The sequence below is a fragment of the Astatotilapia calliptera genome, chromosome 11 (genome assembly GCF_900246225.1).
Source record: "Astatotilapia calliptera chromosome 11, fAstCal1.2, whole genome shotgun sequence".
Taxonomy (NCBI): Eukaryota; Metazoa; Chordata; class Actinopteri; order Cichliformes; family Cichlidae; genus Astatotilapia; species Astatotilapia calliptera.
The window spans coordinates 28533032-28556555 of NC_039312.1; the positions used below are offsets into that span (position 1 = coordinate 28533032).

The 23524-nt window shown below is 42.1% G+C and overlaps 1 long non-coding RNA gene across 5 annotated transcripts; it reads right to left on the reverse strand.

Annotated features, from left to right (window-relative positions):
* Positions 1-1502: 1502 nt before the first annotated feature.
* Positions 1503-21617, reverse strand: LOC113032281 (uncharacterized). Of its 5 annotated transcripts, XR_003273854.1 has the most exons (5): positions 16715-17062; positions 14958-15003; positions 11487-11765; positions 6433-6684; positions 1503-3265 (listed from the first exon to the last, which is right to left on the reverse strand). It is a non-coding gene; the product is annotated as an uncharacterized LOC113032281 (long non-coding RNA). The 5 variants fall into 5 exon arrangements; XR_003273857.1 differs by lacking the exons at positions 14958-15003; positions 16715-17062 and adding an exon at positions 21340-21617; XR_003273855.1 differs by lacking the exon at positions 14958-15003 and having other exon boundaries at positions 16715-17051.
* Positions 21618-23524: the final 1907 nt, after the last annotated feature.

The following is a 23524-nucleotide window of genomic DNA, read 5'->3' on the forward strand; positions in this document are numbered from 1 at the left end:
CCCATCGCTATAAACACAGCTCCCCAAACACAAGACTTACTGTCATTTAGGATGCCAACTGCACAAAGCAAAATGCGGGGTCAACTTTTTCGTTTTTTACTCAGCGGCCCGACAAACCTTTAATTCTGAGCAGCTAGAACTTTGACTGTGATCCAACATGGCTGCAAACGACAGCCCGGTTGTACGCCGTCACTCCAGCTTGCTCTAGTATGCTTAACATTGACACTCAGTTCATTAAAGCCTATAGTGCTTGGCTAATGCAGCTTGCCTCTTGGCAGAATGACAAAAACTGTGAATCAGATTATGAGGGCCATAACACAGCCAAGAAACACAGAGGGCGAGTGGAGTTGTCACAGAGGACCATGCTAGCTCTTTGGATGTTAACGCCTGGGACATAATGTAATTGCCGCCTGCCCTGGTTAATAAGGGCATTGTAATATTTGCATGGAGTTTATGTGTACTATGGCTCATTTGAACGTGCAGCGCAGCTGTAAACAAGAGGAGAGTAGCTCGTAAAGCCTCGGCTGCTACAAACCGAGAATGCAGACACCCATGGGGGTGCATCGAAGCTGCGTTAAAAACCTCTTTCATTGAATTACATGAGACTTCATAAAAGAGAGGGAATGAATGAAAAGAGCTGCCAAATCAACCTGTACTGTAAAGGGTTACATTTCATTTGTTTTACAGTGGGATTACCCTTTTTTACATGACAATGCTAATGAATTGTGAGGGGCCCATATGTCGGTGTTGGCGCATTCGCCATATGTGGTGTCAGACAGCAAATCACGTAGGGGAAGTGTTTTGTGCAGCACACAGTAGCTCGCAAAGCGACAGCGCTGCACACAGATTATCACAATCCAGGGTGAGGGTGCTACGGGTTCTTTATTTTCCCCAAACTTGGAATAACAGCAGGTTAAATGACATGTGGCTGGCTTATTATTCATCATCATTCATTCACAACAAACACCAAGGTTAAGATTTTTATTGGTTACTAGAGAGAGCGCCTTTGTCCTGATTAATTTTACACCAAAAGAGGACAGAACTGTTCTGTTTCTCTCCAGTGTAGGTTGCGTATGAACACCCACATCCCTGATGGTGTTTAGAAAATTGTTTGATCTCGGGGGAATTGTTATAATCTTTTCATTTGGCAGTGACGATGTGCTGAAACTGAACTCCGGTAGATTTCTCTGTAGATGTGACTAAAGCAGCAAAATCATTAAGGAAAAGCACATTTAGGTTTTGTTTGTTTTTATAGATTTTTCCATTTTTAATTTTAGAAAACTGTAACCTCTTCTGTCTCTCATTTTAAGGACAGTTATTTACATTTATATTTCTTTCTTTCAGTGAATTACATCACTGCTGACCAGGCTCAGCCACGGCTCAAGGACACTTCAGCACTATATGCGGCTGATTAATGTACTTTTCCATTTATCACTAGACGATCCTGCCAGCCAGCGATATGCAACCAAAACTGATCAAAAGCATGCACAAGACATGTTTCATTGTTTTCATTGTAAACCTTTATTACTATTTCAACAGTTTTCCATACAAAGGCACGTGTGGTGAACACTCATTCACAAAGATGAGATTGCATAATACAAACATTGTTGCTTATATAAACAGTATGCTATTCAAAGCTAAATAGATATATTTGATCTACATTTAAGGAAAAGGGAGATTTAGTGCAACTGATTTAATTATTTTAGACCACAATTCATGGTTTTCAAGCCTCTGGACTGATTTCAGAAGAGTGACTTTTTTTTGCTAGAGATTAAAAACATAATTTCAAGCTTATCCAGGCAGATAAGTAATTGTCTTGAGCACTGGGATGTGCATGATTATCAAAAGAATACATTTTCTAAATTAGGCCAAGATAGTCTCCCTTGAATCAATTGCAAAAGCGCTGCATAGACATAGATTGTCTAAAGTAATATTTAAAAGATTTGCATAGATTATCAATCGTAATAAAAAATTTGCCACTTCCCGAAAATTAATATAGAATGAATTAGGCCCTGATAGTACTTGCCTTATTGCATTTGGGTGCATGTGTGTGTGCGGGCGTGTGTGTCGCTGTGTGTTAATGTCAAGAACAGGAAATTAAGGCAGTGTTTGAAGCCAATGTATTTGTCATGTCTCACCCAAAGATGTATCATTACACTAAAGCAGGTAACTATTATGTGCCAAACTGCTGTGCCTCAACGACTGCTATAGGGAGCAGCTTTTAATAGTGTGGCATGTTCTGTATACACGCAGAGCTACTTCCTGCTGATCAAACACACTCCAACCATCAGGAATATTAAATGCTTGAGTCCACATTTACTCAGACTCTGGCTCATGGCTGCACAGTCGAAAGCTGCAAATATGAGATTCAATCCATCCACTGATGAAAATGCTGTATCCTGTCATCTGTCACACACTCACACACACATCCTGACTGTAATTTCTGTTTCACTATATTAATAACTGGAACGTCAGCACCTCATAAACCATTTCTCTTGATGATGTCTGAAGGAATTTCTGTAAACTGATGGCTCAAAACATAATCCAAAATAAATATGAAAAGGTTTTTTTCCCCTAAACAATAAAGAAAGGAAAAAAAGAGAACAGTTGCATAGAGTATAAAGACGACAGCTCACTCCTTCGCCATTGTGTCAGCTGACACACGGAGCTGTCCAATCGCAGTGCAGTATTATTCACTGCTGCCGTGGGTCTCACATTCACATGTCTTTTGAGTCCTAGCAACTATAACAAAAGAGAAAATGAGCAAAATATGGGCTACAAATCATCAAATACAACCTACATTAAGTGGAGCCTATGACAGCTGAGGACAGATTATATTCCTTCATGTCTAAACAATATTTTTTTACAATCAAATATAGGATAATAATTACAAAATTCAGTGCCACATCTACAAATAAAAGAATTAAGAGTCACAATTATCAAGCAGTTCCTCCAGCCTTCGGGCTGCTTATTTTCCAACGAGTCCCACAGGTTTCCATGATTGGAGTCCATGATGTTTGCTCAGTTAAAACACCAAAAGTCATTCACAAGCAGTCCAGGCTGAGTGTTGGTTCGAGCGATGCATCAAGGAGACATACACAGCGTTCCACAGTTATGGCAGGAATCACTGCCGGCTCGCATGCAGACAGCATCGCCATCCTCCGTGTTTACTCCAGCTAAAAGGCAGCGAATGAAGGAGGAGTCCCACCGTCCTCCTTTTGTGTGCTCTGTCCATTCTGGATCCCCCTGCACCAATCACATTTATCTAAAAAAAAAAAAAAAAAAAAGAATGAGTCAAAACACACCTTGAGGCCAATCATGTGAATGTCAAAACAATTATTTGAGACAATGGACTGTGAAGTCCAATTTATGTATCAAAAGAAGGCTTGTTCTCAGTGCTCTTTAAACATGAAAAAAAATACTTATTAGGTTTTTCTTCCTTGTGTGTCCTAAATCTGGCCGAGTTAAGTACACCTTCGTGTACCAGCCAAGGGGATTGAGACTGAAGTTGAAAGGCCTTAACAGGAGCCTGGTACGCTACAAGCTGCTAATACAAAGAGGAAGCATGTGACACACCCTAAGCTAGGCTAAGTTGGACTTCAGAAGACCATCAAACCCCCTTTTCTGTTACATTTTCGAGCAGCTCAGACAAGCAACTTAAAATATTATAGCAGGTCACCAAGTTCAGAATTAGCCAATAATGCGTCCATCTAGCTTAGATCTAGCTTAAATCAACAACCACTGCGCTAATTACCATTGTCTGAGCTATTAACAAGCATCACGTTAGCCTTGGCATTTAGCATTACTGTGTGAGGGTGCTCTCTGCCAGTGAGGAAAGAGTGGGGGCTGCAGGGAGTGGCTAACAGTAGAGGTTGGCGACATAAAAGGCAGTTTCGGGTATTGGTGTCGCTTTGAGTTATTGGCATCATGGTCTTGTTTTGTTGAGAGGACTACAGTGAATAAGCTTGTTAATGGTAAATTTACAGCCCCAGCATGTGGCCTAATAAAACCAGGGGATAGAGAGGATGATGAGAATGATTGCCATTGCCATTTTGTGTGTGTGTGTTCAGGAGGGTGTGTGCGATGGCGATGAGGAGGGGGGTGTAGTTAGAGAAAAGGGAGAGAGAAAAGTGGAAGGCGCCGGTAATTAAGAGTCTAAAAGAGTGTGAGAGAGGCGCACACTGCTCAAAGCAAACTTTGAGCCTGGATTCCTCACTTTTTATTTATGCATCCCGACTTGAACCCCCCTCCTCCAACTTCACTCTCTCCCCCCCGCTCTTTACTTGTCTCCCCTTGCTGAATGAATAGCTATCGCAGTGCTACAGTGTCCCACACTGTCTAGCAACACCCTCCTGCATCCTCCAACCTTTTTTCAACAGCACCCCCCTCCAGTATGGTCCTGAATAGGGAGCCGAATTGAGCAAACAGTCAGGCTGTCAGCTCAATAGGAGGTCTGGCCGTGAACTTGAAGTCCTTCCCAGGCCCCGAGCCTTACATTAGGGTAGGAGGGGTGGAGATGGTTGGGGAGACAAGAGACGGTGGGGTGGGGGGATTGGTGGAGATGGGGGTTTGCAGCCAGACTTTTGGGGGCCCCCTACGTGCCAGTGTTGGGGGGACCCCTGCCACCGAGGTTCCCAAGCCTGGTGCTCTTGCAGGAGCAATGGGGGCAGGGTGCCCCAGCTGCCTGCTAACCCTCCCCTCCCCCTGTAGCACTCAGTCTGGGCAGGAGGGGTGCTGACGGTGGGGTTTGTGCAGGCGGGACAGTGTCTGCTCCCCTGCCAAAGCTCCTCTAGACCCTCACACACACTCGCACAAAGACGCACACATGAATACACCGATCCAGACACAAGCCGTGCCCACCCCCTCTCCTCTATCAGCTCGCAGGCCTCCCAGGCTTCTCATCATCTCATTAGCCAACGCCAGCCACTCCACTGTCTACTGTTTGCATTGTTTTGGGCTCTGCATAATTTACACAGTAAATTGAGAATGGCCTCGGCCCCCTTTGCTCAATCTACCACCTGTTTATAGAGGCCTGGCAGTGATTAGTGCACTTTGCGTTTGACACAGTTACCACAAGACTTCTCAGGAAAGCCAAGCGACTCCTTCGCTTAAGGCGGCATCGTCAAATATTCAAATTAATTAAGCTTAGTTTGACCTAATTGGGGAACTGGAATCATTAACAGTGTATTCTGTCTAAATACAGAAAATTAGCGATTTAATTTAAAGAACACACATATATATATATATAATTGAACATTTTTGGCCAAATTATTTAAAAGAAAACAAAATTTGATGTTAAGATGTTTCCTGTCTTTGCCAAGTCTCCTTTGCTGTTTTTACCTTGACTTGGGGGTTGTGGCAGTTTCTGTTAGCCCCAGGCATCCTACTATAAGTTACCATTAGCACAGTCTCTCTGACCCACACGCCACAGACACAAACAAAGGGAGGTTTCTGTGTTAAGATGACAAAAGTAAGCATTGTTTACCAGCCATCTTACTTAATCAAGCCCAGCTAACCCTAATTGGTGTTTTGGTTTAAGCGGTTTTCAACGTTGGGAGCTCCCCGGTTGAAGAAATGCCGCACCACAACGAGCTCATGCAAGGAGAACAATACTCAACTTGTCTGAGCACCGACTGCCCTCCAATACTCACCACTCACTTAAAGAGAGACTTTTCAGTACTAAATCATGCTCTTACAACTTCACCATCTTGTCTTTATTTTTTCTCTCTGCCTCTTTCTGCCTCTCTCCTGCTTTGTTTTGGGCTTTTTATGTGCTGCAGTGTCCCTGTAAAAGACTATGAATCATAACTTCCACTCAACCGATGTTGCCCACCTTGACATTTCTTTTGACCTCATTTAAAGAGCTGAAGGGAGATTTTTAGAATTATTTTAAAAAGCCATACCTCTGTCACAGATTACTGTCAAAATCATTAAATATTATATCACAGTTTTTTAGGTTCAGTGACTAAAATTTTCTTACTAAGCTGCTCAACTTATGGAGTAATCAGCTGTGCTTGTCTGTCGTCCAGAAGGCACGGATTGCATCGTAGCTCCAAAATGGCAGGCGCCGCCATGTCGGGGCAGGCATGTGAGGATGGCATCAGAATTCCCAAACGGGAAAGAAAAACTTGCGCTTCGAGGACAGATGCCCACTGAACGCCTCCTGAGAGAGGCATTGAGAGCGGAGTGATTTAATGTGTACGCACATACAAAACACGCTCCACCCACATCAACCCTCCCCTCCTTCCCATCAGCGCATCTCATGAGTCGTGCAATTAACAAACGTATCAGAGGCAATTAAAACGGAGGGTATATCACGCCGGAGAAGGCGCGAGGGCACGGAGAGATGGAGATATTGCGATATGATGGAGAGTCAGGGAGGTGCCAATAGAAAAATGAAGCATGGCGGGCGCAGTGGGTTTGGTGTGTTACCTGCACTGACTGGTCTTCCCACTTCCATTTCATGCCAGCGTTGCTCTAAGATGGTGGCGCGGGCTGCGTTTCGCTGTACAGGAAAAAGGGGCAGTCTGCTGAGGATGGAGTGGATGAGGAAGGGAAGAGGAGGAGGGAAGAGGCAATGCAGTGGAGGGCGAGGAGAGAGGGAGGGCAGAATCAACAACAACCCCTCCTCCTTCTCTGTTTTTCAGTCTTCTTTTGCCAGCTTTCCTTCAGTAATGTGGTAGCCTGCACAGAAAACATAGATGGAGAAATCAGAGGGTAAAATTGAACATTTAAACTATGTAGCTTATCCACAAAAGCACACATGTACAGTTCACAAAAATATACAAACACACGAATGCACGCGCGCGCACACACACACACCTTTTCATGTCTGTTCTCATGGTACAGTCTGCCCCTGAGCATGCAAATGACTTTCATTATGTAAATGCATGCAAATCAGATCCAACCATCTGAGAATCAAGGGTGGGAAAGAAAAAAAAACTAGACACAGAGATTGAATAAAAGAAAGAAAGAGAAAAAGCGACAAGAGAAAAATCCTTTTGAGTGGCAGGAGGCGGTAAGTTAGGTAAACGCTCTGCTGAAAACAACGCCAGACCAATTGGGCAAACACGATTACCTTCTTTTATTGTGTCTATTACCTAATTTTTTCATTCAATTTACTGCATCCTTGTTTTTTACAGAATGCAAGTTTTTTTTTCCAGGTTTTTGATGTTAAAGGCTTTTCCTGCATAAACAATATATCACCTAAAATTCAAGAACAGTTAATGTTTTAAATCCACCATTCCACCGCATACTTTGCATCTGACACCTGCAGTTAAGCATGGAAATAATGGAAATAATGTAGCATTTCAGCATCGATAGAATTATAAACAGTAGTTGAGTACTTTACATGCTCACCAGTTGAGCTAACTTGGATTTCATGTAGCAAATCTACTTTTCCTTAAGCCTTTAAGGCTGACTTAAAGTCTACACTCTAAATTTAAATAGTGTCTCTGCAGCATTTCTCTATGTTTCTATGTGCATCCGTGCAAAATAATAAGCACGACTAGCTTAAAGCAAGCCATTAGGTGGCTAAATGTCATTAACACTAACACAGAACAACCACTGTGGATTTCAGATGAAAGGGGGAATTGTTAATTGTTTAAATCAGCGTCTGTCTCTGCCACAATCCTTCCCTCAATTACCCACACCTGCACATGCAAACCTGGGAGTCTAAAACAAAAGTAGCACAGTGCAGCCAGCTTGCTAAGTTCAATATTCCCAAGCAGGTGGACTCTGTATCTTGCATAGTTCTTGAACCCTATTCAAAGTAATCAACAAAGAAAGCTGACTAATCGGTGAACGGACCATGCTGTCTGATTTTACTAATACTCTGAGCCAAGCAGAAAGGATCCTCCATTAGCCAGAGAGGAGGGAGCCAGCTTTTGTCTCTGGGTGTCAGTAGGGGAAGGCCACGTCTGAAATTGGAATAAGGTGGTAAAACCAGGGGTGACTTGGAGTGTGAGAGAGTTGGGGTGGGTAAGCAGGGAGGGGAAGGACTACAGGGGTGGGGTATTGCTGAATGGTGGCAAACCTCTCCTAATTGGCACTTGACATTTTTTTGCCATTGGCACTAGAGTGGGCCAGCTTTCAAGCCCTCTCTGGGTCCTTGTTGGAAAAGTGCCTTATGCAAATATGGCGAATGGGCTCTATTGTGAAGCCTCTGATATTAACAGCTCACGCAACAATGAAATTGTGTGCTTACTCTGGACTCGTAGGTGTGTGAGAGAGAGCTAGACAATGGGAGCGGGAGCAGCTTCAGTCTGAACAGACCCTCCATCGGATGCTTTGCCAAGTCATTTCACCAGAATGGGCTTTTCTGAGGACCGAGGCTCTCAGTAAAAGCTTTATTAATGACTGAAACAAACAAATGCATGCACTGTTTTGCTCTGGCTCTGAGAGTGTCTCTATTTGTACTGATGCTGAATGGCTTGATTTATTATGGTTGAAAATACTGAAGGTATGTACAGAAAAGGCTTCATTCTCTTTAAATGATAGTTCCCCTCCTAAAACATCAATGTCTCAGTTCTAAATGTGAAAATGTATTCATGCTTCTGTGCAGTGCCGCACTCCCTCTGATACTTCTTTCTTCTCCGTGTGCCCGCATTGTTTACCCTTAACTCGCTCCCTTGGGTGAGCACTGCTTGAGTTCTAAAGATATCTGCAGAATCCCTTCGGAGAAAACTTGGCATGGGAGAAATGTAGCAAAACTAAGCTTTGTTTTCAAATGCAGTGAAAATGATAAGAGGCCTGTGCTGGACAGCTCAACTAAAACTTCTAAGTCAACAAGGTCTGAGGCGCTCTTGTCTTCTGACAACGCAACACAAACGTAATTTTTACATCCATGCAACTAAAAACCAACAAGGAGACAAACAGAGCAAGTGGGTAAGACAACGACAGTCACCCCCCGTGTGGTCCGAGCTCAGTCAAAGTACACCTGTTACTGCTAAGTTGCCAAACTTAATCTCCTTTGTCTGAGGAGGCCCATTGACTTTTGCAACTGCCCAAGATACATTCATTTCTATGCGTGCATAAGGGGGTGGAGGGAATGCCAGTGTTGTAGAAAATAACAGGGTCTGTCCTTACACTCTGGCCCAACAGTGAAGCCATTTTCCAAGCCCTGTTGGTGTGTTCCGTCAAGAGAAAGAGAGGCAGAGAAAAGGGGCCAAGAATCACTGGGTTATTCAGAAAGCTGTCTGGCTGCTCGGACCCGGCAGGCCTGAAAGGGAGGCAAAGGGGTGCATTGTCCCTCAGTGACAAGTGGACTAGCTCTATTGACTGTAAAGTCTACTTATGGGGGGGCAAGTAGGACCCGACCACAATGGCTGTTTTTCTATTTGACACTTGGAGTCTAAATCTGCTTGCCCAGTGCATGAAAGCTAAGACAAACCCACCACCCTCCTCCTTCTCTTTCCTCTCCCTGGCTGCTTTCCTTTACATGCTTTCTCCTCGCGCCCTCTTTCTATTTCCAACACTGCCATGGGACAGAGAAAAAGAGAGAGCAAAGGCCCTAAGGTGTTTTTGAGGAACTCTCCTATCTTTATGCTGTTTTCAGGCAAGCATAAGCTAATACAGTTTCTGCACTAAGTTCCCTAGTGTGAAGTGTTAGTGATATAACTGTGCCACACACCGAGCCAGAACAAAGCATTTGTACCATGACATGCGTCTCCCAGGGCACTGCTTAGGGTATAAACACAATCTGTCCAAGACTTCAGTTCCCATTTAGACCCAACAGTGTAACTGACACAAAAAAGATGCAAAGGGAGAAAACTATTCTCCACAATGCACAAAATGTTTCTGCCTTACACCTGTTATATGCTAATTTCATAAATACAAACCACACCTGTGTAGATATACAGGAGTCTGGATATTGGGCACGCACAATCATTAATCTATCAGTTGCATTATGTGATAAAAAGCCCTACATACAACGCTGTAAAACTAAAGAAATAAAGGGGAAAAGGACATGTAGGGACGTAGCAACACAACAGAGAGAGAACCAGGTACTACTTTGCCATCCAAGAAGGTGACATCTCTGGCTGTCACTTCCTGTCAGGGCCCTCGTTCCTCTCTCTTACTAGCAGAGCCCAAAGCTCAAGTGTCACACTCAGCACCTGCAATGCAGCAGGCAGGCACAACCGCAGGGCTCGAAGAGATTGACATTGCGAGGTAAGGTTGCCTCACAAGCTTTTAGTAATTTCACTTCAGTCCTGCACAACTGTTTAGAATTTGTACCCTGTCAAGCTAAATATATCCAAACCCGAGGGTGATGTTTTAGCTGCACCACAATGAGATAGCACGCCACACGTGGAATTCGCTATGTACCACCAGAGCTTTGAGACCTAGGATACAATTCTTAGTGGCCTTTCTCAGCAGGAGTAACCCTCCAGCTTTGATGGGCAGAACAGAAATCACACCTTCAATCAGCCATCAGAGGCCTTGAGGTTGAAGATCTGATTGACCAATTACTCCTCACCATGAGTCCAGGCAAAGAACCTAAAGGCTGAGATTGTTCTCCTTCGCTCACTCGTGGATCTTGTCACTAGGGGTACTTTCTGCTTGATTGCCCCTGGACCACTCCCCCTCTGAACCCAACACGTACACACAGCAGTGAGATCCCATCGGGCCTTTCCACATGGTAGCACCTCATGCAATGGAGGCTTTGCCACGGCCCATTCACAACCAAGCCAACTGTCACGTCAAATCAAACAACGGCCAGGACCCCAAATTAAACATCTTTTCATGCAAAAGGAAAAAGGGAGTAGGTGGAACGAAGAAGAAAAAAAATCAACAACAGCTAACTTAACAAAACTGGCCTCAAACAAATTCTTGTCTGTGCGCTTAGCTGCCAGTGGGGCGTTGGGAGACCAGATTAACTCGGAGGGACCATTCTTAACTCACACAATCCAATCCAAGTTGGAACATATGTATAATTCATAGCACCGTATGCAGCTCAAAGGCCCACATTCTTTTCATATTGCATGGTCTCTTAATGCCAAAAATGCAAGCAGTAAGACTGAATTACATGGAGACAAATAAATAGAGCGTTGTCCAAACTAGCCAGTAAACTGGCAAGTCCTTTAGTCACTTGGTGTTGGCTAATCAGAGACCAGTTACTTTGGTGAATCGGTGTGGGGTTGTTGTTTTTTTTTTAGCAAGCTTGTCACTCCTAACCATGTGATACTAAGTCTAAACCCATGCATGCAGCCCCACACAGAAGGATCATGGGGCTTATTAGATTAAAAGTGATCCTGTTGTACCAACCTTACTGTTATGGATCACTGCCACTGGCTACAGAGAGCTAAAGGAAATATGTGTGGCAATGTCCCATTTATTTGTACATGACTAACAACGATACCCAGCATTACGAGCTGCGGATGGATCAAAAAAGGGGCCTCAGACTTGAGTTTAACAAAAGGCACACACATGTATTCACACACATTCCATCACCAACAGATAAGACACAAGAAAAACATGCAGCCTACCTTTTGTTGCATCGCATTCCCGTCTTCTTTAAAATGTAGTCCATTTTCTTCTCTCATGTTACAATTCTTCTGGCAAAGTTTGCATTTTCTTGTAGGGAGGCGCATTTGGGGTCTTGATGCCTTTTCAGGAGTGTAATGGGATTCTTGTTACTTTCGGTTATCTAGCTTTATGAAGAATGTACATCACTCATACAGCTAGATAACCAAAGATAACAACCAACCCCTAAGGCTACCCATCCTCTCAATCTGCAGGCGAAGTAACATGGGCCAAGTTCTGACCTATAAGCAGAGGAGAGGGTTGTTAATTAAAACCTATTATATCATTATATGTCTCCACTGCTTTTTATAAAATGATTTTAAGAATTACAAACTAACTTGAGACGGAGCTAAAAATCATGTCAAAAGTCTGATTTTAGGGAGAGAAAAATCAAAGAGCAGTTCATAGCATTTCTTTTGTGGCTTACGGCCTTTTTTCTTCGCTCATCCTACAGCAGCCCTTAAATGTCCTGACCCTTTATTTTATGATGTCATCATGTGGCTCCCTCTCTCCGCCTCAAACAACCTCAACCAATTGGAAACTTCCCTTTGTCCGCCAAAAGCTTTGATTGGCCTGTGAGTAACGCCTGTATATTAAAAACCCAACAAGTCAAACAATCAGCAAGAGGCACCAATTTAAAAAAAGGTTGCTGAGCAAGTCCAAACCAACTAAGGCTACAACCTTCCTTTCTCCAGCCCAGCGCCCATCCCTACAGCGCACCCGCCTCACCCGCTGACTAGCTCCATAGGAGGGTGATGGCTTCAAACACCGCCCCCTGCCATGACCCAAATGCATTTTTAAATTAAAAGAAGATCCCGGCTGTTTGACTACAAAAGGAACTGGTTTGTCTTCATTTAAATTATCTGATGCCAAAGCAGTCAGCCAATGATGGTGGTTGGCGCCAAAGCATAGATCGGGGGGGTTATTATATGTGTATATATATATATATATATATATATATATATATATATATATATATATATATATATATATATATATATATATATGTAGAGAAAAATTCTCCTACATATCATGAAAGAACAAGTGCTAAACATACCCTTTAGTATCCAAATGTGTCCAGAGACCATGCAAAAACAAAACTAAACACACACAAAACAAATCTTATCCTACATGGCTACGGACTATGCTATAACACTCACAGACACACACACTCCCTTTCACACATGCTGTGGTGGCACATGGCACGAGGCCCCATCTAATTAAGGCTGCTCTGTGTGCCCAGATCCCTGTTGTGGCAGGCTCCTCCCCCACAAACGCCACCACCAAGTAAAGCTTTACTGACTGAAGGAAGATGGAGAGATATTGAGAGAGAATGAGAGACTAACTCAATATCCTCAGTCTTCATCGCACACCCAAACCTGCGAACACACAACCTGACTGGCATTACCAGAGATGGCTACATCTCCGTTACCAAATAACAAATCACCCGGCCATTGTTCTCCCTCTTGATTACAATTTACAGAAGGTCTTCTTTTTCTTCTTCGAATGCCTGAAAATATTTTGATTTCAAAGTATTTTGTTTCCATTTAGACGGCTGTCAGCATTACACTGTTCTTCATCAATGTCCTTTGTTTCAATCCACAAGGACAAAGCAAAGACCTTTAAAAGCAGAAACATGCCTTAGTTCCTAGATTGCTGCTTCAGTGGAGAACATACACACACACACCTAAATGTACCACATTTAGGTATGTGTGTGTGTGTGTGTGTGTGTGTGTGTGTGTGTGTGTGTGTGTGTGTGTGTGTGTGTGTGTGTGTGTGTGTGTGTGTGTGTGTGTGTGTGTGTGTGTGTGCTTTCAGATGTTCAGTAGATAACTGCAGAAAACATCAAACTACACACTGTGACTTAGAAATAAATACACACAGATACATGCAATCTCTCTCTCACACACATACACAAAAAATGCAATACTATTAATAGCTCATTTGATGTATTTTAGCTATAGTCTACATTAAGTGAATCAGAATATTTAAAAACTAAATGTTAAGAGATAACTTCCACTTATTATTAAGTAGTCTTTTACAAAACTATTAGACTTCAGTAGGCTATTCTTTTAATGCAATCATATTTTACATTAATTAAGGCTACAACAATAACCTAATGCTTTTTTTTATTTCTATCTAGAAAACTAGAAATGTTTTGCAGCATCAATTTAAAATAAAATAAGTATTGTTGTTTTCAATTTTAGTGTTTAGTAAGTTTTTTTTTAACTCATTAGTAATTCATGGTAATTATTCTGAATGCAGATGGTGCAATATTAACATTTAAATAAATATTTTTTTCATGATTTTCAAGCTGAAAAAGGAAAAAAAAATCACGATTTTTAAAATGTTCAGACTGCATTGGATTATTTCAGTTATTTTTGCTTTTTCAGTCGTAGTCCCCTAAGTGCTGCATTCCATATAATTCTGTTAATCTCATACAATTGCATCATTTTGTCTTCTGCCTTATTGTCCCTACAGTGTTTAGCTTTCATGATGTTATTATTAACACCATGTGTTCACAAAATGAAGTTTGTGAACATTAAAATATATATATATGTTCTTTAAAAGTTTAAATGAGCCAAAAACCCCTGGTTTTAAGTCTTCGTTTGGACCCTTTTCTCCAAAATTTCAAAGCATGTTTAGGGCATAAATGGAACTCCAGCTTCTTGATCTCCATTATTTAAACAAACCTCATCAGGCCCTGCTATTGGCCAAAGATGAGCATGACGTCAACAAATCCTGTGCCTCTAATTGTGGAAAAAAATATGCAAAGGTGCAGAGCAGATTAGCAAGAAATGGATTCATATTGCAAAGTGTCATTGGTTCTCATCTGATTAAACCCGCGCGATAAGTCCTATTAAAACGTTTCATTTAATCGCGACTGAGCGACTGCATTTTGGAGGCAACAAAGACAATTGTGCAGGAGGGCAAAAGTATTTTACCCACATTTTAAGCCACTTTAAAGGATGAATACAGAAATAAACAGAGTGTAAGTCACACTGTGGTGAGGCAGGCCCACTGTGTCTGATGAGCATACGCACTGTTTTTGCAGTGATAGGGCAACTCGCCTTAAAATGAGGCTTTGCAGAAATTACGCAATTAATAGTAATTTCCACAACCTATGACAAAATCCTGTGACGTTTAAAATAAGAGCCCAGATTTTGACATGCAGCTTCGAGTGTCTTCATCTTATTCTTTGTTAGATTTTAAACTTGAGTCTGCACTTCATATATTTATTATTATTATTATTATTATTATTATTATTATTATTATTGTTGTTGTTGTTGTTGTTGTAGATAAATACACTTGTATTTTTTTAAAGCAATTACGTCAAAATAAAACATATTATTCCATCAAACTTTGAAAAAATAACCACGGAAGCCTGAGGGTGATATGAGTGACAGTGAGAGCTGGTTATCCATATTACCTACAGTAAATCACGTGTTGTGAGGCCGCTGAATGTCTCTCCAGCGGTTCCTGGAAAAAAGAGACGATGATTTTACTCTTCAAAATGACTACAAAGCCTAACTGCCCAATTTTGGTTATTGTAGACTTCGTTTAACCAGCAAAGATCGTCAGAAAATTCTATTTTGTCACGACAAGGACAAAATATTTTTTTAAAACAAAAACTCCGATAGTAGGTGAAGTAAGGTGCACTGAGTGATACTTCAGCAGTAGTACTTTTAATACTTTGTTATCTGTATTTTTACAATAATGTACAACCTGCCATTTTTACAGTGGTGTCGCAAATATCTCTAAAATACACGGTGCATATGAACTTCATTTAAAGCCCTGTACAGAAATCCTCTCCTTATTTGTTCCACCCCACAGTTGCCAATTGTGTGTGTGTGTGTGTGTGTGTGTGTGTGTGTGTGTGTGTGTGTGTGTGTGTGTGTGTGTGTGTGTGTGTGTGTGTTGCTAGATAAATACTCTAAAGTTGCGTGGCCGATATATTTTGGCTTAAACTGGAAAATGAATCTGAATTTTGTGCAAAGGTTGCACAAAATCGTTGTTTTCTAAATTCTCCCCTCCTCCCTAAGCCTGCACACAAATTAATACCCTCATGTTCATCATGTGAAATATTTCATAATCTCCTTTTTTTTCTTTTTGCTTCAAACCCCCTGAAAGCTCAACGGCCTCAGTTTTTCTCCCCTAATGTATCCGGGGGCGCACACGTGTTCTCTGTACAGGCCTCTCGGCGCACACGTGTGGACTGGATATTTGGCCTTGTGATCCCTTTATCCGCCAACCATGGGTGTGAACACGATCACTTTGTCTTATTACGCATGCATTGCAGGTCTGTGTGCTAGTAATCCTCATATCTGAGCCACATGGTAGCAAAGAGTCCTGCAAGGGCTTAATTTGGGGGGAAAAGACACAAAAGGATTTAATTTTTTCCCCACATCCTGATCGTGTCAAATTTTGTTGGGTTTTCGTGCCATATGTTGCCTGTCTCTGCAGCTCCCGCTTCTGCAGCAAACAGAGCTTGAGAAGTGACCCTGCTAAGTGCCTGGAGGTGTGTATGAGAAATGAAATCAAGGCTGGAAGCGCCTTTTGGCCTGTGTGGCTCTCTGTGAATCGCTTTGTATGAAGCCTGCACACAATGCGTCATAAAGGCTGGGTCTGAAAAAAGAGTACTTTTTCTTTAAAACAGAGACAAACCACTTCAAATTAGAAGTTGCTCTTTTACACACGTATTCCACAGTGCAGGTTTGTTTCCACATGTTTTAGCTGTTACTTTCCACCTGTGCACTACTCCATATTCTACTAAGTGAATCAACCCATAATTTTTCTTTCTGAAGCTTTCAATATCGATTTGTATTTTTTTAAGCACACTGAATTAAGAGACAAAATGTCATGAACACTGAGTTGCCACTTGGTTTTCCTCTCAACAGCTGCCATTGTGAGTGAAACATCACCTCCTACTTTACCCTCATCAGAGCATCAAAACAGAAACAAAAATAACGGTAAATTCAGAGCCCAGGACCTGCTGCTCAAACACACAGCGCCCATATTCGCCTGCTGCTGACACATCCAGCCTGTGTGCATCCTGCTCCGTTATGCGTGCAGATCGGCGGCGTGCACGGCGCGGATGCGAACGGTCTTTCCTCCGTGATTTTCGCCGCTAATCCCCAACCGCTTTCACCTTCCCCCCTTTGGAGAAAACACAGATTATATTGATACTCACGCCGTCGCCTGGGAGTCTCCGCGGCGTCCGCTCTCCAAAATCGAGAAGCGTGCGGCTCGGGAGATGGAGACCAACTGAGTTGCCGGAGGCTGGACCGCACGGTCTTCATGGCTGCGGCTGGCCGTGACGTCTGCCTTGCTCCATCCATTCAGCTTCCCTCGGACGGGTTTTCCCCCTGTTTTATTATCATCCCCATTATTTCTCTCGGAGGTGGATCTCGCCTCCCCCCTTCCTCCCCGCGCTGTCCCCGGTACTCGCCATTCCTCTCGTCAGATGCAATATGAACTCAAAACATGCCTGCTCTAAAAACATATAGGCTACCACCACCAAGGCCCTCCCCTTTATGACACGATGCAGGTCTGCTTTTTTGTCTCCACCCTCTAAAAAAATGAAAGCATAAGTGGTCTTGAATAAGGATTCAAGCTCAAGTTCTGTCCTCAATGATAAAAAAGAATCCTCGAAACTAATAATCTGAGTTAGTGTAGAATGGCTTTATTCGACGTCATATTTGAGACTACAGATACCAAAATCTTGGCAACACTCCTTATATTGCATGACATTTGGTCATCATATTAATAATCAGTTCTCTAATTGATTATAAACTGGTATCATCAGCTCAATCAAATATTCAGCATCGTCTCTGCTGTCTCTATTTCAGGTCTATTTAGTTTCACATATCAAGGGTGTCGTTGTGAGCGTCGTTTTGGACCATGTGGGGATTATAAAAAGTTTCGTGTAATCTTGTCTGGCTACTAGTATTCATTTGACACAAAGCCCCCGGCGGAGACTGCGGCCTCCGCTCATGCCTGGATCAAGTGCGCACATCCACTATTCTCATTGTCTACGTCTTTGATACAGAGGAGTCCAGGAATGTGACCAGGGGGTGAAGACCGTGCAAATCAGCTTTTACTGTCACCGCCGAGCCCAGAGCCCGCAGACAAGAGCCAAGAAAGGGGGTCTGGGTCACTTGATTATCATAATAATTAGATCGCGGGGATAAAAATCTCCTTTGAATAAATTACTGGTTCAATAGGAGGCGCGACTGCCAAAGAGACAACTTTGTCAGGCCCGGGTTTGTTGTCAGGGGGTTCTCCCTGCCTACCAATGTCCCGGGCTCCCCTTTTCTTTCTCTCCAAATTTTGGACGCTTTCCTGGAGATCAAACTCTAAATACGGCTACTGTTTCTCTCCTCCCCTCCTCTCGCCCTCGCCGATGCCTGGTTACCGAGTTCGGGCAGGCAGGCAGGCTAGTCTCGAGCTCTCGAAAGCAAGAGTGGTTGGTGGTGGCTAATGGGCTAAGGACCGGGCACAATAGGTTGGGTGCACAATCCAGCCGCCCGCCCTCCTCCTAACCCCCATCACTTCTCCTCCTCCCCTCCATCAACCCTCTTATTCCATCGGCTGCATGGGAACCCGGACACCGAGGTGCACCAGGGGCCGCTCAGCATTGTGGTGGCACATCCCAAGTTCATTAGCACCCATCAGGCCATTCCTGCAAGGCATAGCAGTTAACCCAGCCTCCCACCACCACCACCACAATCTCCTCCCCCCCAACCAGTTTACTCTGCAAAGACTTTATGAATTTCTCTGCTGGTTAACCAGTCTTGGATTGCAGATTAATTAATATGCAAGACTGAAAAATAATCACAATTTTGAACTGCAAGTTTGGTGACAATAGACTAACAGCAGAGTAGTTTTTTTTGACCGGATTTATAACTTTTTATGACTTCAGCTGCAGCCATAAGGCAACTAAAATGTAACTAAAATATTTAATGTAATATGTTCCTTATTGGAATATAGTCACAATAATGCCATAACCACCAAAGGAATCACATCTTCTGCTTTATTAAGAAATTAGAAATGCCATAATGTTAAGATGTGCCTCTACAAGTTAAAGTTCTGTATTCCCTACTACCAGTAAGACTGCCACAACACACAAAGCTGTTTAATGAATTTGTGCTTGTTAATGCCAGTCAGCATTTTCTTGTGCAGCTGGTCATTTAGGTTAAAAACAGTATACCCATTCAGTGTTTTACTGAGGTAGGGTTTGGTTTTCACCTGGTACCAGAACCATTTACCGGATCAGCTCAACTCTTTATGCGATTCATATAATAGATCTGCGTCTCTTACAGAAGCAACATGAGTGTGACTGGCAACTCTGCACCCGAAATACACCACAACGTCAAATGACAGGAAAAGAAGCCGTAATTAAAACATGTAGGAACCGTCAGTGTTCTGCTCAATGCTTCCTACCCCCAACGCAAATATGACACCATTTGGAAGGATGTGTAAAATCCTGCCAGCAATCTTAACAGAAAACTGCAAAATATAATGAACTCTGAAAAAAATTAATTTGTCTCTTATAGTCATAACCAACAAAACCAGCGTGTGCACAAACATCTTTTTACATGCTTCTTGGTTTCTAATAAAAGGCGTGTGCATGTGTGTGTGTTCTAATTCATTTATTTTCTGTACTATAATCTAAAAAGATCACTATGTTGCATTCCCACCTGTCAGGTGTAGCCTATTGCTCTGCATTTGACTGACAAGTGTTTTGTTTTTTTGTCCATCCTTTATGAGGTCTCCTAAAGGCTCCACTAGTAGCAGGTATATTCAACTTCAGAAAAAAGAAACAGATTTTGTGCTTGTTTTTATGTTTAAAAGCATTAACAAGATTAGACAATATTACTAATAACTGCCATCTGAGAGCATCGTCCTGTCTTGCGTTTGTCTTTTTCTTTGTTTACATTTGGATCTGACATTGTGTGTTTAAACCAGCAGCAGGATGTGTTTACAGCCCACACACATTCTTCACTGAGCTAAAAAGCCTCCGTGAGCCAGTTTAGCTGCTGACCAGCATGTAAAAGACTATCATGAATGAAAACCAAGGGCCAAAAAACAAAGAGAGAAAGAAAGAAAAAAATTGGACTCAGGGAACAGCGCAGGGATACAAAGTAGTATTTGGGAAATGATCCAGAATTTGAAAAGAAACTGTTTTTGCTGGCTCTTTTGTCTTTTTATACTCTTTGTGTAAAGGCTTCATGTATTTAAAGATCATATTGTATAGATAAACATCTTAGAAATGACATACACGCCACAAATGAAGCATTTTGTCTTTTTCAGAAGTGCATTGTTTGGGTAATTTATCATCAAGGATAATACACAATGTGCAGGATTCGCTGCCTTCAGTGTAAAACGCTCAACATTACACTAAACACAAATACAGATTAATTTTAAGAACACAGCATTTTTTAAAGGTAGCACCCTATCCAGACCCCCACTCTCATCTTTCACATGAAACGTGAAAAGACTTTACACTTCCTCCATGTTAGTATAGTTTAGGATTTTAACACTTTAATCCATTTGTCCAGTCTGTTCAGAACCAGTGATAATGTTGAGCTCTTAATTGCCCCTGTTCTTTCCATGTATTTCAGCACCAGGTAGATATTAAATATTGTGAATAAAAATCTTGATTAAATCATGCGACAGCATATTTTTCTCCAAGACTTTGCAGGAGATGCAGGCAAACATAAACCAGTTCATCTGAAATCGGGTTCGGATGCATTCATACGGCCACATGTCGTTTTGTCTGTGTTGCATTTGTTTCATTTATCATATCTTTTTATTCACGGTTTGACATGGAACAAATGACTCTTTAGAACAATGAAAAGCTGGACGAGAAGCGTGAATGTTTGATTATAGTGAAATGACTAGAGATCGCAGAGGCTTTCCACGACAATCCAAACAAAGAAACATTACACACTACAGACTCACAGCCTCAGACTCTGTCGTTTATGAGTTTTATCTTAGAATATGTTGTCCTACACAGAGTTAGAAGGGATCTCCTGTATTTTGGGCTTCAGCTATCTACATGATTGTGTCCAAATCATAATGAAAAAAAAAATCATTTTCCAAATCTTGCTACCTGTTGGGCAGCTGCACAGGCACTGCAGAAGCTCATGTTGTCATCCCAGTGCTCTGATTGACCATCTCCCAGTGTAACATCCCAGTATTCCCAGTACATCAGTGTCCCAGTGTCAGAGACGTGCTCTGCAACTCAAGGCTTTGGATCTTTTGTCCCTCAAAATCTGCCCATATTGTTGCAGCTCTGTGGGGGCCAAACAGCCTTCTTGTGCCAAACCAGACAGGACCCCCCCCCCCCCCCCCCCCCCCCCAAACCAACACCATCACTTGCACTCACACACATATATACACCAGCTTCTTTCTAAATAGTTCATTTAACTGGGAGCAGTGGTGGAAAATGAAAAACTAAAGGTGTCTCGTGGTGAACAGAGACAAAAGGCAACGTATTGCATTACATAAATACTAACATCTCTACTGCAGGACATTAAATTCCGCAGATCTGGGTCATAAATATTTCTGTCAAAGGTCAAACCTTTAATTTTTCCCATGAGAGCAAGCGCTGGCTTTTCTTTTCACAATTAAACTTTAGTCAGCTTTTTAATTGTCTTTGATTCTTTGATTAAAAATAAAATCTACAATCCTCAAAATAATTATTCACGTGCTGCCATTTTGCATTTCCACTCTGCTTGCATGCATTGCGTGAGAGGAGCTACAGGCTTGGACGGGCGTCACTGAGTTGCGGCTGCAGATCACCCCACTCACCTCGAAGTTAGAGCCTCCTTTGGCATCCCTTTGCACCTTTTTTTCTTTATTAAAAAATCACCCGGGTAGCAGAGCTTCACTGCGGCGCTGAGCAGGAAAAGAAACTGGCTTTTGTCGGTGCCTCAGATAAACGCGGCCTGTTTAAAAAAAAAAAGTGTCCCACTCTTTCTAAATGTTACATAAAGCTCCAGCAGGATCCCCGTCAGATGAGCGTCTGGAAACAAGAGAATGGATCGTTTTTGTTTTTAGAAATGAAGACAAAAAAAGGGGCATCCTGCAAAGCATGCAGCAACAAAAAAACATGGCGGATTGAAAAATCTCCCACGCCAGAGTCATTACGCCTGCAATTAGAAAGTCATTTGCATAAATGCTAATGAGTCAGAAATTCATGTCGGCACTGGAGAGAAACGAGGGGATTTTTTTTTTCATGTGGCCTTTGAAGAGGGAGAAGGATTTTCACACGGATGCTGGAGGCCCGAGGAGGCTTTTATTTTCCCAAATGATTAATTTTTAGGTTGAAAGTGGCCGCCGTCAGATTTTTAAAGCGTGCTGTTTGAATTAATGATTTGCAGGCGTTAAGATTCAGTCAACACCGTTTTGGTTTTGCATTGTGCTCCAACAGACACTGCTGCCTTCTCGAGGCTTCATATGCCTGCTGATAAGACGAAAATTTATTCTGGAAGTGACAGCTCTCAAGTCAAGTTTAACACCACAAATCATCACCAATTAATAGTTTCTCATCTCTAGACTCATCTTTTAGTTCTGTGAAGATTTTTTTGTTTCTCTTTTTTCTTTAATATATGCAAATCTGCATCATCTGCATGTAATTTGCATAACAGTTTATGGCTTTGAGTGTTTTAAATCGGGTGTCCATTGTTTCATGAAATGATGTTTTTACAAGCAAAATTGACAAATGTTGTAATATTTACCATCGTACATTTCCAGATGCAATAACTTTAATAAATTAGAATAATACCGTACATTTAAATAAAGCTCCTGTTTAGTCAATCCTGTATTAGGAATATATAGGCCACTACTCACATCTAATTAAAAACATAACTTTGTCATTTTCAGTCCATTTAACAGTGCTTACAAAGAGCCATAGTTCACTGTTTCTTTTACCATCCTAAAGGAAACGCTGGTTTTATTTAGTTAACTTTTTCTCAGCTCTTTCTGGTGACCAATCCCTTCTGCAAGGTTTATCAGATGAAACAAATGGTTTTATTAAAGGCAACTAAGTCATTTACTAATGCCTCGTGTGTCTGTTATAGATCAATATAAGATCAGTAGTTGCTATCAGACAGGCTGAAAGTGAATTATGAAGTCTTCTGACTCCCTAAAAATGCACAAATTTCGTGTTATATTTTTTTTCCCAACGTATAACATGCAAAATACTTGTTTTATGTCCTTTCCCCCCCTTTTTTGCACTAAGCGATTTGTCATGACATTGTTTGCCTGATTAATCAAAATCCTAAAAAGGCAGCTGTCCTGCTGGAGGAAATTGTCCCTGTTAGGGAGCTTAATGTGTGTTTTTTCTTTCTTTTGTTATTCCTTTATTATTATTAACAGATTATATTCAATGTAAAAAAATGAATATTCATTAACATCAATAAACCCAATAGTTGGATCTTAGAAAATATTGACGACGAACTCGAAACGGTGTAGACGCAAAAATGAAATCTGTAGTAGAGTTTCGGATGTCCTTGAATAAAGTGACAATAAAGTGAAGTATGGAGTGTCTTCATGCCTCGTCTCTTTTTGTAAAAGCACATGTCTGTTCTCCTGAGCAGACGGTGAATGGTGAGTGAAACTTGTTGAAGGCTCCTGGTGCAGCTGCTGAAGCTTGGTGTGACTTCTACCTCCAGCAGCAGCAGCAGCCCCGCGGGCGTGTCTGCACGCGTGTTTCAGTGGGTCACGGCTGCAGGAGAAGGATTTACTTCCTTCGCTTTAATTTTTTTAAAATCAGTTCCTGGGAGTTTTGCCACTGACGATGAGATGACGCTTAATTAGAAATTAATAGGCTTGAAGCTTTCGCAGTTCGGGCATGCGCAGTAAAGTTGTGAATCCACAATGACGTGCACGACGAAGGAAAAAACGGGGTTGGCGGGTTACGTGTGGAGGAATGAGTCGTGTGTGTGTGTGTGTGTGTGTGTGTGTGTGTGTGTGTGTGTGTGTGTGTGTGTGT